The following is a 12,966-nucleotide window of genomic DNA, read 5'->3' on the forward strand; positions in this document are numbered from 1 at the left end:
AAGGGACTAAACAAACCCGGCAAAAATCATAAAGTGACATCTCCTTATGCTCATCATATAAATAAAACTCCACCGTAGGTGGTGAGCTCCTAGAATGGAAATGAAAGTTTTGCACAAAGATATTTGTGAGCAAGAGATACTAATCGCATTGGTCTTGGAGGAAAGCGGTAAGGCCTGCAGTCTGTGCCAATTCATGAAAATCTTCATAAATCCCGGCTGCTCTTAAGAAATCCTCAAAAGGCCATTCACACGCCCGAACCTCCGCGGTGCGAGGCAGATTATACTTAGGCTTCGGTGCCTTTTCCTTCGAGCTTTGGCTCGATGAGCCCCTGAAAAGTCTCCTCATCATTTGCTGAAAAATTCTGAAATTTTTTAGTAACTTCGAAATAAATGTGAACCAAAGTCAATAATAATGATAGTAACTACTCCTACAAGTGCTTAGGGCCTATATCATGCATCAAAACTACTTTTGACCATATAAATTTGACATGCAAGCTCAAGAACAGGGTCACCTAAGCAGCAAAATTTTGCAATGAATAAAGCACTAGAACAAAAACTAATTGGACCAATGGAGGAGTCACATACCAAGGAACAATCTCCACAAGAAGTTTTGTGAGAGGTGCTTTGAGCAAGGAGATCGAAAATGGCAGCAAAGTGAGCTAGAACTCGTGCTTGAGCTGGATATTCGTGTTTGTGGGAGGAATATGAAGTGTGTGGGTGCAGGAATAAGTGGAGGAGGGCCACTGTGGGCCCACGAGGCAGGGGGCGCGCCCTAGAGCGGTAGGCGCGCCCTCCACCCTCGTGGGCAGGTGGTTGACCCCCCTGGTGTGTTCTCAGTTCCATAAATCCTCAAATATTCTAGAAAAAGTCATATTTAAATTTCAGGGCATTTGGAGAACTTTTATTTTCGAGGTATTTTTATATTGCACGGATAATCAGATAACAGACAGAAAAATATTTATTTTTATTTTATTTAATATAAATAACAGAAAGTAAAAGTGGGGCATAGAAGGTTGTGCCTTCTAATTTCATCCATCTCATGATCATCAAAAGTAATCCACTAACAAGGTTGATCAAGTCTTGTTAACGAACTCATTCCGAATAACATGGAACCGGAGAAATTTCGAATAACACTATGTTACCTCAATAGGGATATGCACATCCCCAATAATAAGAATATCATATTTCTTCTTGATAGTAGGAAGAGGAAATTCAAAACCTCCAAATATAATCGATGGAATTTTTCCAATAGAGTTGATACTATGAACTTGAGGTTGTTTCCTCGGAAAGTGTACCGTATGCTCATTACCATTAACATGAAAAGTGGCATTGCCTTTAGTGCAATCAATAACAGCCCCTGCAGTATTCAAAAAGGGTCTTCCAAGAATAATAGACATGCTATCATCCTCGGGAATATCAAGAATAACAAAGTCCGTTAAAATAGTAATGTTTGCAACTACAACAGACACATCCTCACAAATGCCGACAGGTATAGCAGTTGATTTATCAGCCATTTGCAAAGATATTTCAGTAGGTGTCAACTTATTCAAATCAAGTCTACAATATAAAGAGAGAGGCATAACACTAACACCAGCTCCAAGATCACATAAAGCAGTTTTAACATAGTTTCTTTTAATAGAGCAAGGTATAGTGGGTACTCCGGGATCTCCAAGTTTCTTTGGTATTCCACCCTTAAAAGTATAATTAGCAAGCATGGTGGAAATTTAAGCTTCCGGTATCTTTATTTTATTTGTAATAATATCTTTCATGTACTTAGCATAAGGATTGGTTTTGAGCATATCAGTTAACCGCATACGCAAAAAGATAGGTCTAATCATTTCAGCAAAGCGCTCAGAATCCTCATCATCCTTTTTCTTGGATGGTTTAGGAGGAAAAGGCATGGGTTTTTGAACCCAAGGTTCTCTTTCTTTATCGTGTTTCTTAGCAACAAAGTCTTTCTTATCATAATGTTGATTCTTTGACTGTGGGTTATCAAGATCAACAACAGGTTCAATTTCTATATTATTATCATTACTAGGTTGAGCATCATCATGAACATTATCATTAACATTATTACTAGTTTCAGGTTCATTACTGCTACGTCTTGAGCTTGCGTTGGTTTTCCCCGAAGAGGAAGGGATGATGCAGCAGAGTAGCGTAAGTATTTCCCTCAGTTTTTGAGAACCAAGGTATCAATCCAGTAGGAGCCCACGCTCAAGTCCCTCATACCTGCACAAAGCGATAGCTACTCGCAACCAACGCGATTAGGGGTTGTCAAGCCCTTCACGGTCACTTACGAGAGTGAGATCTGATAGATAGAATATTTTTGGTCTTTTTGATATAAAGATGCAAACTAAAAAGTAAAAGTAAACTAAATAGCAACGCAATATAAAAGTGATGGAGATTGATATGATGAGAATAGACCCGGGGGCCATAGGTTTCACTAGTGGCTTCTCTCAAGAGCATAAGTATTCTACGGTGGGTGAACAAATTACTGTTGAGCAATTGATAGAATTGTGCATAATTATGAGAATATCTAGGCATGATCATGTATATAGGCATCACGTCCGTGACAAGTAGATCGAAACGATTCTGCATCTACTACTATTACTCCACTCATCGACCGCTATCCAGCATGCATCTAGAGTATTAAGTTAAAAATAGAGTAACGCCTTAAGCAAGATGACATGATGTAGAGAGATAAATTCGTGCAATATGAAATAAACCCCATCTTGTTATCCTCGATGGCAATGATACAACACGTGCCTTGCTGCCCCTTCTGTCACTGGGTAAGGACACCGCAAGATCGAACCCAAAGCTAAGCACTTCTCCCATGGCAAGAACTACCAATCTAGTTGGCCAAACCAAACGGATAATTCGAAGAGACTTGCAAAGATAACCAATCATGCATAAAAGAATTCAGAGAAGATTCAAATATTATTCATAGATAGACTTGATCATAAACCCACAATTCATCGGTCTCAATAAACACACCGCAAAAATAAGATTACATCGAATTGATCTCCACGAGAGAGGGGGAGAACTTTGTATTGAGATTCAAAGAGAGAGAAGAAGCCATCTAGCTACTAACTATGGACCCGAAGGTCTGAGGTAAACTACTCACACTTCATCGGAGGGGCTAGGATGATGTAGAAGCCCTCCGTGATGACGGCCCTCTTCCGGCGGAGCTCCGGAACAGGCCCCAAGATGGGATCTCGTGGATACAGAAAGTTGCGGTGGTGGAATTAGGGTTTTGGCTCCTGTTCTGATCGTTTGGGGGTACGTGTGTATATATAGGAGGAAGGAGTACGTCGGTGGAGCACCGAGGGGCCCACGAGGCAGGGGGTGCACCCTAGGGGGGCGCCCCCACCCTCGTGACCACCTCTTTGATCCCTTGCAGTAGGGTCCAAGTCTCCTGGATCACGTTCGGCGAGAAAATCACGTTTCTGAAGATTTTATTTCGTTTGGACTCCGTTTGATATTCTGTTTATCCGAAACACTGAAATAGGCAAAAACAGCAATTCTGGGTTGGGCCTTCGGTTAATAGGTTAGTCCCAAAAATAATATAAAAGTGGAAAATAAAGCCCAATATAGTCCAAAACAGTAGATAATATAGCATGGAGCAATAAAATATTAGGGATAATTAGATTTATGCCCCTAGTTGTGTCCCACTTGTCTGTTTTACACCTAATTCCCAAAAGTCACTGGTTCTGTCCAAGTCACTTTGCTCCTCTTATGCTTTTGCCCTTTGACCGTTTGACCGTCAGTTTGAAAACTTCATAACTAATTCATACTAAATCAGAAAAATGCAAATAAGATCCAAAATGTTCAGAAAAACATCACCTATATGTCAGTGTCATTTGCATCCATGAAAAAGGTGTTGGAAAGTGCCCATCCGAGTTTTAGCTCTTATGCTACCACCATGAATAGTAAAATCTAAAAAAATTCAAAAAAATTCAAAAATAATTTGGTGGCAAAGAATGACAAATGTTTTAAGTGTCTGCCAAGTTTCATCAGGTAATAACATTCGTGGGTGCCGCAACAAACAAAAACAATCAGCACTCCAAAATAGATTATTTTTTTGCCACGACTTCCACGAATGTCGTTCCCTAATGAAACTTGGCAAGCACTTAGAACACTTGTCGTTATTTTCCACCATATTTGTTTTGATTTTTTTTTGAATTTTTTCAGAGTTTACTATTCATGGTGGTATCAAAAGAGCTAAAACTCGGATGTGCACTTTCCAACACTTTTTTCATGAATGCAAATGACACTGACATATAGGTGATGTTTTTCTGAACATTTTGGTATCTTATTTGTATTTTTTGATTTTGTATGAATTAGTTATGAAGTTTTCATACTGACGGTCAAACGGTCAAAGGGCAAAAGCATAAGAGGATCAAAGTGACTTGGACAGAACCGGTGACTTTTGGGAATTAGGGGTAAAACAGACGAGTGGGACACAACTAGGGGCACAAATCTAATTATCCCCAAAAATTATAGATACGTTGGAGACATATCAGGCATCCCCAAGCTTAACTCCTGCTCGTCCTTGAGTAGGTAAATGATAAAAAAAGAGAATTTTTGATGCGGAGTGCTACTTGGCATAATTTCAATGTAAATCTTCTTCATTGTGGTATGAATATTCAGATTAGAAAGATTCAAGACAAAAGTTTATATTGACATAGAAAATAATAATACTTCAAGCATACTAACAAAGCAATTATGTCTTCTCAAAATAACATGGCCAAAGAAAGTTATCCCTACAAAATCATATAGTCTGGCTATGCTCCATCTTCCCCACACAAAGTATTTAAATCATGCACAACCCCGATGACAAGCCAAGCAATTGTTTCATACTCTAACTTTTTCAAAACTTTTTCAATTTTCACGCAATACATGAGCGTGAGCCATGGATATAGCACTATAGGTGGAATAGAATGGTGTTTGTGGAGAAGACAAAAAAGGAGAAGACAGTCTCACATCGACTAGGCGTATCAACGGGCTATGGAGATGCCCATCAATAGATATCAATGTGAGTGAGTAGGGATTGCCATGCAACGGATGCACTAGAGCTATAAATGTATGATAGCTCAACAAAAGAAACTAGTGGGTGTGCATCCAACTTGCTTGCTCATGAAGACCTAGGGCAATTTGAGGAAGCCCATCATTGGAATATACAAGCTAAGTTCTATAACGTAAAATTCCCCCTAGTATATGAAAGTGACAACATATGAGACTCTCTATATGAAGAACATGGTGCTACTTTGAAGCACAATATATGAGACTTGCTATATCATGGTGCTACTTTGAAGCACAAGTGCGGAAAAAAGGATAGTAGCATCGCCCTTTTTTGGCCTTCTTTTTTTTTCTTTGGCCTTGCTTTTTTGGGACAATGCTCTATTGAATGATGATCATCACACTTCTATTTATTTACAACTCAATGATTACAACTCGATACTAAAACAAAGTATGACTCTATATGAATGCCTCCGGCGGTGTACCGGGATATGCAATGAATCACGAGTGACAAGTATGAAAGAATTATGAACGGTGGCTTTGCCACAAATACTATGTCAACTACATGATCATGCTAAGCAATATGACAATGATGGATATGTCATGATGAACTAGATGGTGGAAAGTTGCATGGCAATATATCTCGGGATGGCTATGGAAATGCCATAATAGGTAGGTATGGTGGCTGTTTTGAGGAAGGTATATGGTAGGTGTATAATACCGGCGAAACTTGCGCGGTATTACCGTATTAGAGAGGCAAGCAAGGGTGTAAGGGTGAGAGTGCGTATAATCCATGGACTCAACATTAGTCATAAAGAACTCATATACTTATTGCAAAAATTTAGAAGTTATCAAAGCAAAGTATTACGCGAATGCTCCTAGGGGGATAGATTGGTAGGAAAAGACCATCGCTCGTCCCCGACCGCCACTCATAAGGAAGACAATCAATAAATAAATCATGCTCCGACTTCATCACATAACGGTTCACCATACGTGCATGCTACGGGAATCACAAACTTCAACACAAGTATTCTTTAAATTCACAACTACTCAACTAGCATGACTTTAATATTATCACCTCCATATCTCAAACAATTATCATGCGTCAATCTTTTCTTAGTATTCAACACACTTAAAAGAAAGTTTCACAAATCTTGAATACCAAGCATATTATTATTAGGCAAATTACCATGCTATTAAGAGACTCTCAAATTAATTTAATTGAAGCATGAGAGATCAATAGTTTCTTTAAAACATATCCACCACTGTGCTCTAAAAGATCTAAGTGAGGCACATAGAGCAAAATTATAATGCTCAAAAGATATAAGTGAAGCACATAGAGTATTCTATCAAATTTTAATTCATGTATGGCTCTCTCAAAATGTGTGTACAGCAAGGATGATTGTGGCATACTAAAAAACAAAGACACAAACAATACAAGACGCTCCAAGCAAAACACATATCATGTTGGTGAATAAAAATATAGCACCAAGTAAATTACCGATGGAAGTGGACGAAAGAGGGGATGACTTCCGGGGGCATCCCCAAGATTTGACTTTTTGGTGTACTTGGATTATATTGGGGGTTCCATGGGCATCCCCAAGCTTAGGCTCTTCCCACTCCTTGTTCCATGATCCATCAAAAGAATTCACCCAAAACTTGAAAACTTCACAACACAAAACTCAAAATAGAAAACTCGTGAGCTCCGTTAGCGAAAGAAAACAAAAGACCACTTCAAGGTACTGTAATGAACTCATTCTTTATTTATATTTGTGTTAAAACTACTGTATTCCAACTTCTCTATGGATTATAAACTATTTTACTAGCCATAGATTCATCAAAATAAGCAAACAACACACAAAAACAGAATCTGTCAAAAACAGAACAGTCTGTAGTAATCTGAAGCTAGCGCAAGATCTGGAACCCCAAAAATTCTAAATTAAATTGCTGGACATGAGGAATTTACCTATTGATCATCTTCAAAAATAATTAACTAAATATCACTCTTCAAATAAAAATGACAGCATTTTCTCGTGAGCGCTAAAGTTTCTGTTTTTTACAGCAAGTTCAACAAGACTTTCCCCAAGTCTTCCCAACGGTTCTACTTGGCACAAACACTAATTAAACACAAAAAACAAAACAAAAACAGAGGCTAAATAATTTATTTATTACTAATCAGGAGCAAAAATCAAGGAATAAAAATAAAATTGGGTTGCCTCCCAACAAGCGCTATCGTTTAACGCCCCTAGCTAGGCATAACAAGCAAGAATAGATCTAGGTATTGCCATCTTTGGTAGGTAATCCATAAGTAGCTCTCATGATAGTTTAATATGGTAATTTTATTTTCTTTCTTGGAAAGTGTTCCATGCCCTTTTTTAATGCAAATTTAAATCTAATATTCCCTTCCTTCATATCAATAATCGCACCAACCGTTCTAAGGAAAGGTCTACCAAGAATAATAGGGCAAGAAGGATTGCAATCTATATCAAGAACAATGAAATCTAAGGGCAAATAATTCCTATTTGCAACAATAAGAACATCATTAATTCTTCCCATAGGTTTATTAATAGTGGAATCCGCAAGATGCAAGTTTAGAGAGCAATCATCAAAATTACGGAAATCTAGTAAATCACACAAAGTCTTGGGAATAGTAGAGACGCTAGCACCCAAATCACACAAAGCATAAAACTCATGATCTTTAATGTTAATTTTAATAGTTGGTTCCCACTCATCATAGAGTTTTCTAGGGATAGAAACTTTCAACTCAAGTTTTTCTTCATAGGATTGCATCAAGGCATCAACAATATTTTCGGTGAAGGCTTTATTTCGACTATAAGCATGTGGAGAATTTAGCACGGATTGCAACAAGGAAATACAATCAATCAAAGAGAAATTTTCATAATTAAATTCCTTGAAATCTAATATAGTGGGTTTAGCAATATCTAGATTTTTATTTCTTTCAATCCCACTTTCATCAATTTCATCATTAAGATCTAAACACTCCGAATTTTTAGAACGCCTTCTAGGTAAAGGAAGATCATATTCAGTTTCATCAAGATTCATATTGCAAAATAAAGATTTAATAGGAGACACATGAATAACTTTTAGATCTTCATCTTGATTTTCATAGGAATTGGAAGAACAAGCTTTAATAAAGGCATCTTTGGAAGCACGCATCCTAGCGGTTCTTTCTTTACACTCATCAATTGAAATTCTCATGGCTTTTAGAGACTCATTAATATCATGCTTAGGTGGAATAGATCTAAGTTTCAAAGCATCAACATCAAGAGCAATTCTATCAACGTTCCTAGCCAAATCATCAATCTTAAGCAATTTTTCTTCAATCATAGCATTAAAATTCTTTTGTGAAGAAATAAATTCTTTAATATTAGATTCAAAATCTGAGGGCATCTTATTATAATTTCCATAAGAGTTGTTGTAGGAATTCCCGTAATTATTAGAAGGATTACTAGGACATGGCCTAGGATTAAAATTCCCTCTATTAGCGTTGTTACCAAAATTATTCCTACCAACAAAATTCACATCCATAGATTCATTGTTATTCTCAATCAAAGTAGACAAAGGCATATCATTAGGATCAGAAGAAACACTCTTAGTAGCAAATAATTTCATAAGTTCATCCATCTTTTCACTCAACACATTAATTTCTTCTATCGCATGCACCCTTTTATTAGATGTTCTTTCAGTATGCCATTGAGAATAATTAACCATAATATCATCTAGGAGTTCAGTAGAATCGCCTAAAGTGATTTCCATAAAAGTGCCTCCCACGGCCGAATCTAAAAGATTTCTAGAAGCAAAATTCAATCCAGCATAATTTTTTTGTATAATCATCCATAAATTCAAACCATGAGTAGGGCAATTACGTATCATTAATTTCATTCTCTCCCAAGCTTGTGCAACATGTTCATGATCAAGTTGTTTAAAGTTCATTATATCGTTTCTAAGAGTGATGATCTTAGCGGGAGGAAAATACTTAGAGATAAAAGCATCTTTGCATTTGTTCCATGAATCAATACTATTCTTAGGAAAAGACGAAAACCAAGCTTTAGCACGATCTCTAAGAGAAAAAGGAAATAGCTTCAATTTAACAACATCATTATTGACATATTTTTTCTTTTGCATATCACATAAATCAACGAAGCTATTCAGATGAGTAGCGGCATCTTCACTAGGAAGGCCGGCGAATTGATCTTTCATAACAAGATTCAACAAAGCAGTATTAATTTCACAAGATTCAGCATCGGTAAGAGGAGCAATCGGAGTGCTAAGGAAATCATTATTATTGGTATTGGTGAAGTCACACAATTTAGTAGCATCTTGAGCCATCGCGACAAACAAGCAATCTAACACACGGGCAAATAAAAAGCAAGCGGACAAAAAGAGGCAAATAGAGAGGGAGGATGGAGAGAGAGTGGGTGAATAAAACGGCAAGGGTTAATTGGGGGAGAGGAAAACGAGAGGCAAATGGCAAATAATGTAATGCAAGAGATAGGGATTGTGATGGGTACTTGGTATGTGACTTTTTGCGTAGACTCCCCGGCAACGGCGCCAGAAATCCTTCTTGCTACGTCTTGAGCTTGCGTTGGTTTTCCCCGAAGAGGAAGGGATGATGTAGCAGAGTAGCGTAAGTATTTCCCTCAGTTTTTGAGAACCAAGGTATCAATCCAGTAGGAGCCCACGCTCAAGTCCCTCGTGCCTACACAAACCGATAGCTACTCGCAACCAACACGATTAGGGGTTGTCAAGCCCTTCACGGTCACTTATGAGAGTGAGATCTGATAGATAGAATATTTTTGATATTTTTGATATAAAGATGCAAAGTAAAAAAGTAAAAGCAAAGTAAATAGCAAAGCAATATAAAAGTGATGGAGATTGATATGATGAGAATAGACCCGGGGGCCATAGGTTTCACTAGTGGCTTCTCTCAAGAGCATAAGTATTCTACGGTGGGTGAACAAATTACTGTTGAGCAATTGATAGAATTGTGCATAATTATGAGAATATCTAGGCATGATCATGTATATAGGCATCACGTCCGTGACAAGTAGATCGAAACGATTCTGCATCTACTACTATTACTCCACTCATCGACCGCTATCCAGCATGCATCTAGAGTATTAAGTTAAAAACAGAGTAACGCCTTAAGCAAGATGACATGATGTAGAGAGCTAAATTCATGCAATATGAAATAAACCCCATATTGTTATCCTCGATGGCAACGATACAATACGTGCCTTGCTGCCCCTTCTGTCACTGGGTAAGGACACCGCAAGATCGAACCCAAAGCTAAGCATTTCTCCCATGGCAAGAACTACCAATCTAGTTAGCCAAACCAAACAGATAATTCGAAGAGACTTGCAAAGATAACCAATCATGCATAAAAGAATTCAGAGAAGATTCAAATATTATTCATAGATAGACTTGATCATAAACCCACAATTCATTGGTCTCAACAAACACACCGCAAAAAGAAGATTACATTGAATAGATCTCCACGAGAGAGGGGGAGAACTTTGTATTGAGATTCAAAGAGAGAGAAGAAGCCATCTAGCTACTAACTATGGACCCGAAGGTCTGAGGTAAACTACTCACACTTCATCGGAGGGGCTAGGATGATGTAGAAGCCCTCCGTGATGACGGCCCTCTTCCGGCGGAGCTCCGAAACAGGCCCCAAGATGGGATCTCGTGGATACAGAAAGTTGCGGCGGTGGAATTAGGGTTTTGGCTCCTGTTCTAATCGTTTGGGGGTACGTGTGTATATATAGGAGGAAGGAGTACGTCGGTGGAGCACCGAGGGGCCCATGAGGTAGGGGGGCGCGCCCTAGGGGGGGCGCCCCCCACCCTCTTGACCACCTCTTTGATCCCTTGCAGTAGGGTCCAAGTCTCCTGGATCATGTTCGGCGAGAAAATCACGTTTCCGAAGATTTTATCCCGTTTGGACTCCGTTTGATATTCTGTTTATCCAAAACACTGAAATAGGCAAAAAACAACAATTCTGGGCTGGGCCTTCGGTTAATAGGTTAGTCCCAAAAATAATATAAAAGTGGAAAATAAAGCCCAATATAGTCCAAAACAGTAGATAATATAGCATGGAGCAATAAAAAATTATAGATACGTTGGAGACGTATCAATTAGCAGATTGTGTTTCAGCATCAGAAATAGAAATATCATTTGGATTCTCAGGTGTTTCAACAATAGGATCACTAGAAGCATGCAAAGCCCTATCATTTTTCTTTTTCTTCTTTTTAGAAGAACTAGGTGCATCTATATTATTTCTCTGAGAATCTTGCTCAATTCTTTTAGGATGGCCTTCAGGATACAAAGATTCCTGAGTCATTCTACCACCTCTAGTCATAACTCTAACAGCATGATCATTATCCTTATTGTTAAATTCATTGAGCAAATCATTTTGAGCTTTAAGTACTTGTTCTACTTGAGTGGTAACCATAGAAGCATGTTTACCAATAAGTTTAAGTTCACCTTTGACATTAGCCATATAATCACCCAAGTGTTCAAGCATATTTGAATTGTATTTCAATTGTCTACCAAAATAAGCATTAAAATCTTCTTGCTTAGCCATAAATTTATCAAACTCATCTAAGCATGGGCTAGCAAATTTAGTAAATGGGATTACAACTTTATCATATCTATAGAGAGAATTTACCTTTACTACCTGTGTCGGGTTATCAAGACCATGAATTTCTTCAATAGGTAAAGGATTAAGATTATAGGTTTCTTCAACAGGCGGTAAATTAAGACCATCTATTTCTTCAATAGGAGGTAAATTCTTAACATCTTCAGCTTTAATACCTTTTTCTTTCATAGATTTCTTTGCCTCTTGCATATCTTCAGGACTGAGAAATAGAATACCCCTCTTCTTCGGAGTTGGTTTAGGAATAGGCTCAGGAATTGGTTCCGGAGGTGTCCAATTATTTTCATTTGTCAACATGTTATTTAATAGAATTTCAGCTTCATCCGGTGTTCTTTCCCTGAAAACAGAACCAGCACAACTATCCAGGTAATCTCTGGAGGCATTGGTTAGTCCATTATAAAAGATATCAAGTATTTCATTTTTCTTGAGAGGATGATCAGGCAAAGCATTAAGTAATTGGAGAAGCCTCCCCCAAGCTTGTGGGAGACTCACTTCTTCAATTTGCACAAAATTATATATATCCCTTAAAGCAGCTTGTTTCTTATGAGCAGGGAAATATTTAGCAGAGAAGTAATAAATCATATCCTGGGGACTACGCACACAACCAGGATCAAGAGAATTAAACCATATCTTAGCATCACCCTTTAATGAGAATGGAAATATTTTAAGGATATAAAAGTAACGAGTTCTCTCATCTTTAGTGAATAGGGTGGCTATATCATTCAGTTTAGTAAGATGTGCCACAACGGTTTCAGATTCATAACCATGAAAAGGATCAGATTCAACCAAAGTAACTATATCAGGATCAACAGAGAATTCATAATCCTTATCAGTAACAAAGATAGGTGAAGTAGCAAAAGCAGGGTCAGGTTTCATTCTACATTTAGAGATTGCTTACTCCATTTAGCTAATAATTTTTTTAGTTTAGTTCTATTTCTGCAAGCTAAAATAGCTAAAGAAGCTTCTTGATCAAATAAATAACCCTGAGGAATAACAAGTGATTCTTCATCATCACTTTTATCAGTATCATCAGATTCAATATTTTCTATCTCTCTAGCCCTAGCAAGTTGTTCATCAAGAAAATCACTAAGTGGCATAGTAGTATCAGGCATAGAGGTAGTTTCATCATAAGTATCATGCATAGCAGAAGTTGCATCATCAATAACATGCGACATATCAGAACGAATAGCAGAAGCAGGTGTAGGTGTCGTAAACTTACTCATAACAGAAGGTGAATCAAGTGCATAGCTAGATGGCAGTTCCTTACCTCC

This window comes from Triticum urartu, chromosome 6, assembly GCF_003073215.2.
Source record: "Triticum urartu cultivar G1812 chromosome 6, Tu2.1, whole genome shotgun sequence".
In the NCBI taxonomy this organism is placed as follows: Eukaryota; Viridiplantae; Streptophyta; class Magnoliopsida; order Poales; family Poaceae; genus Triticum; species Triticum urartu.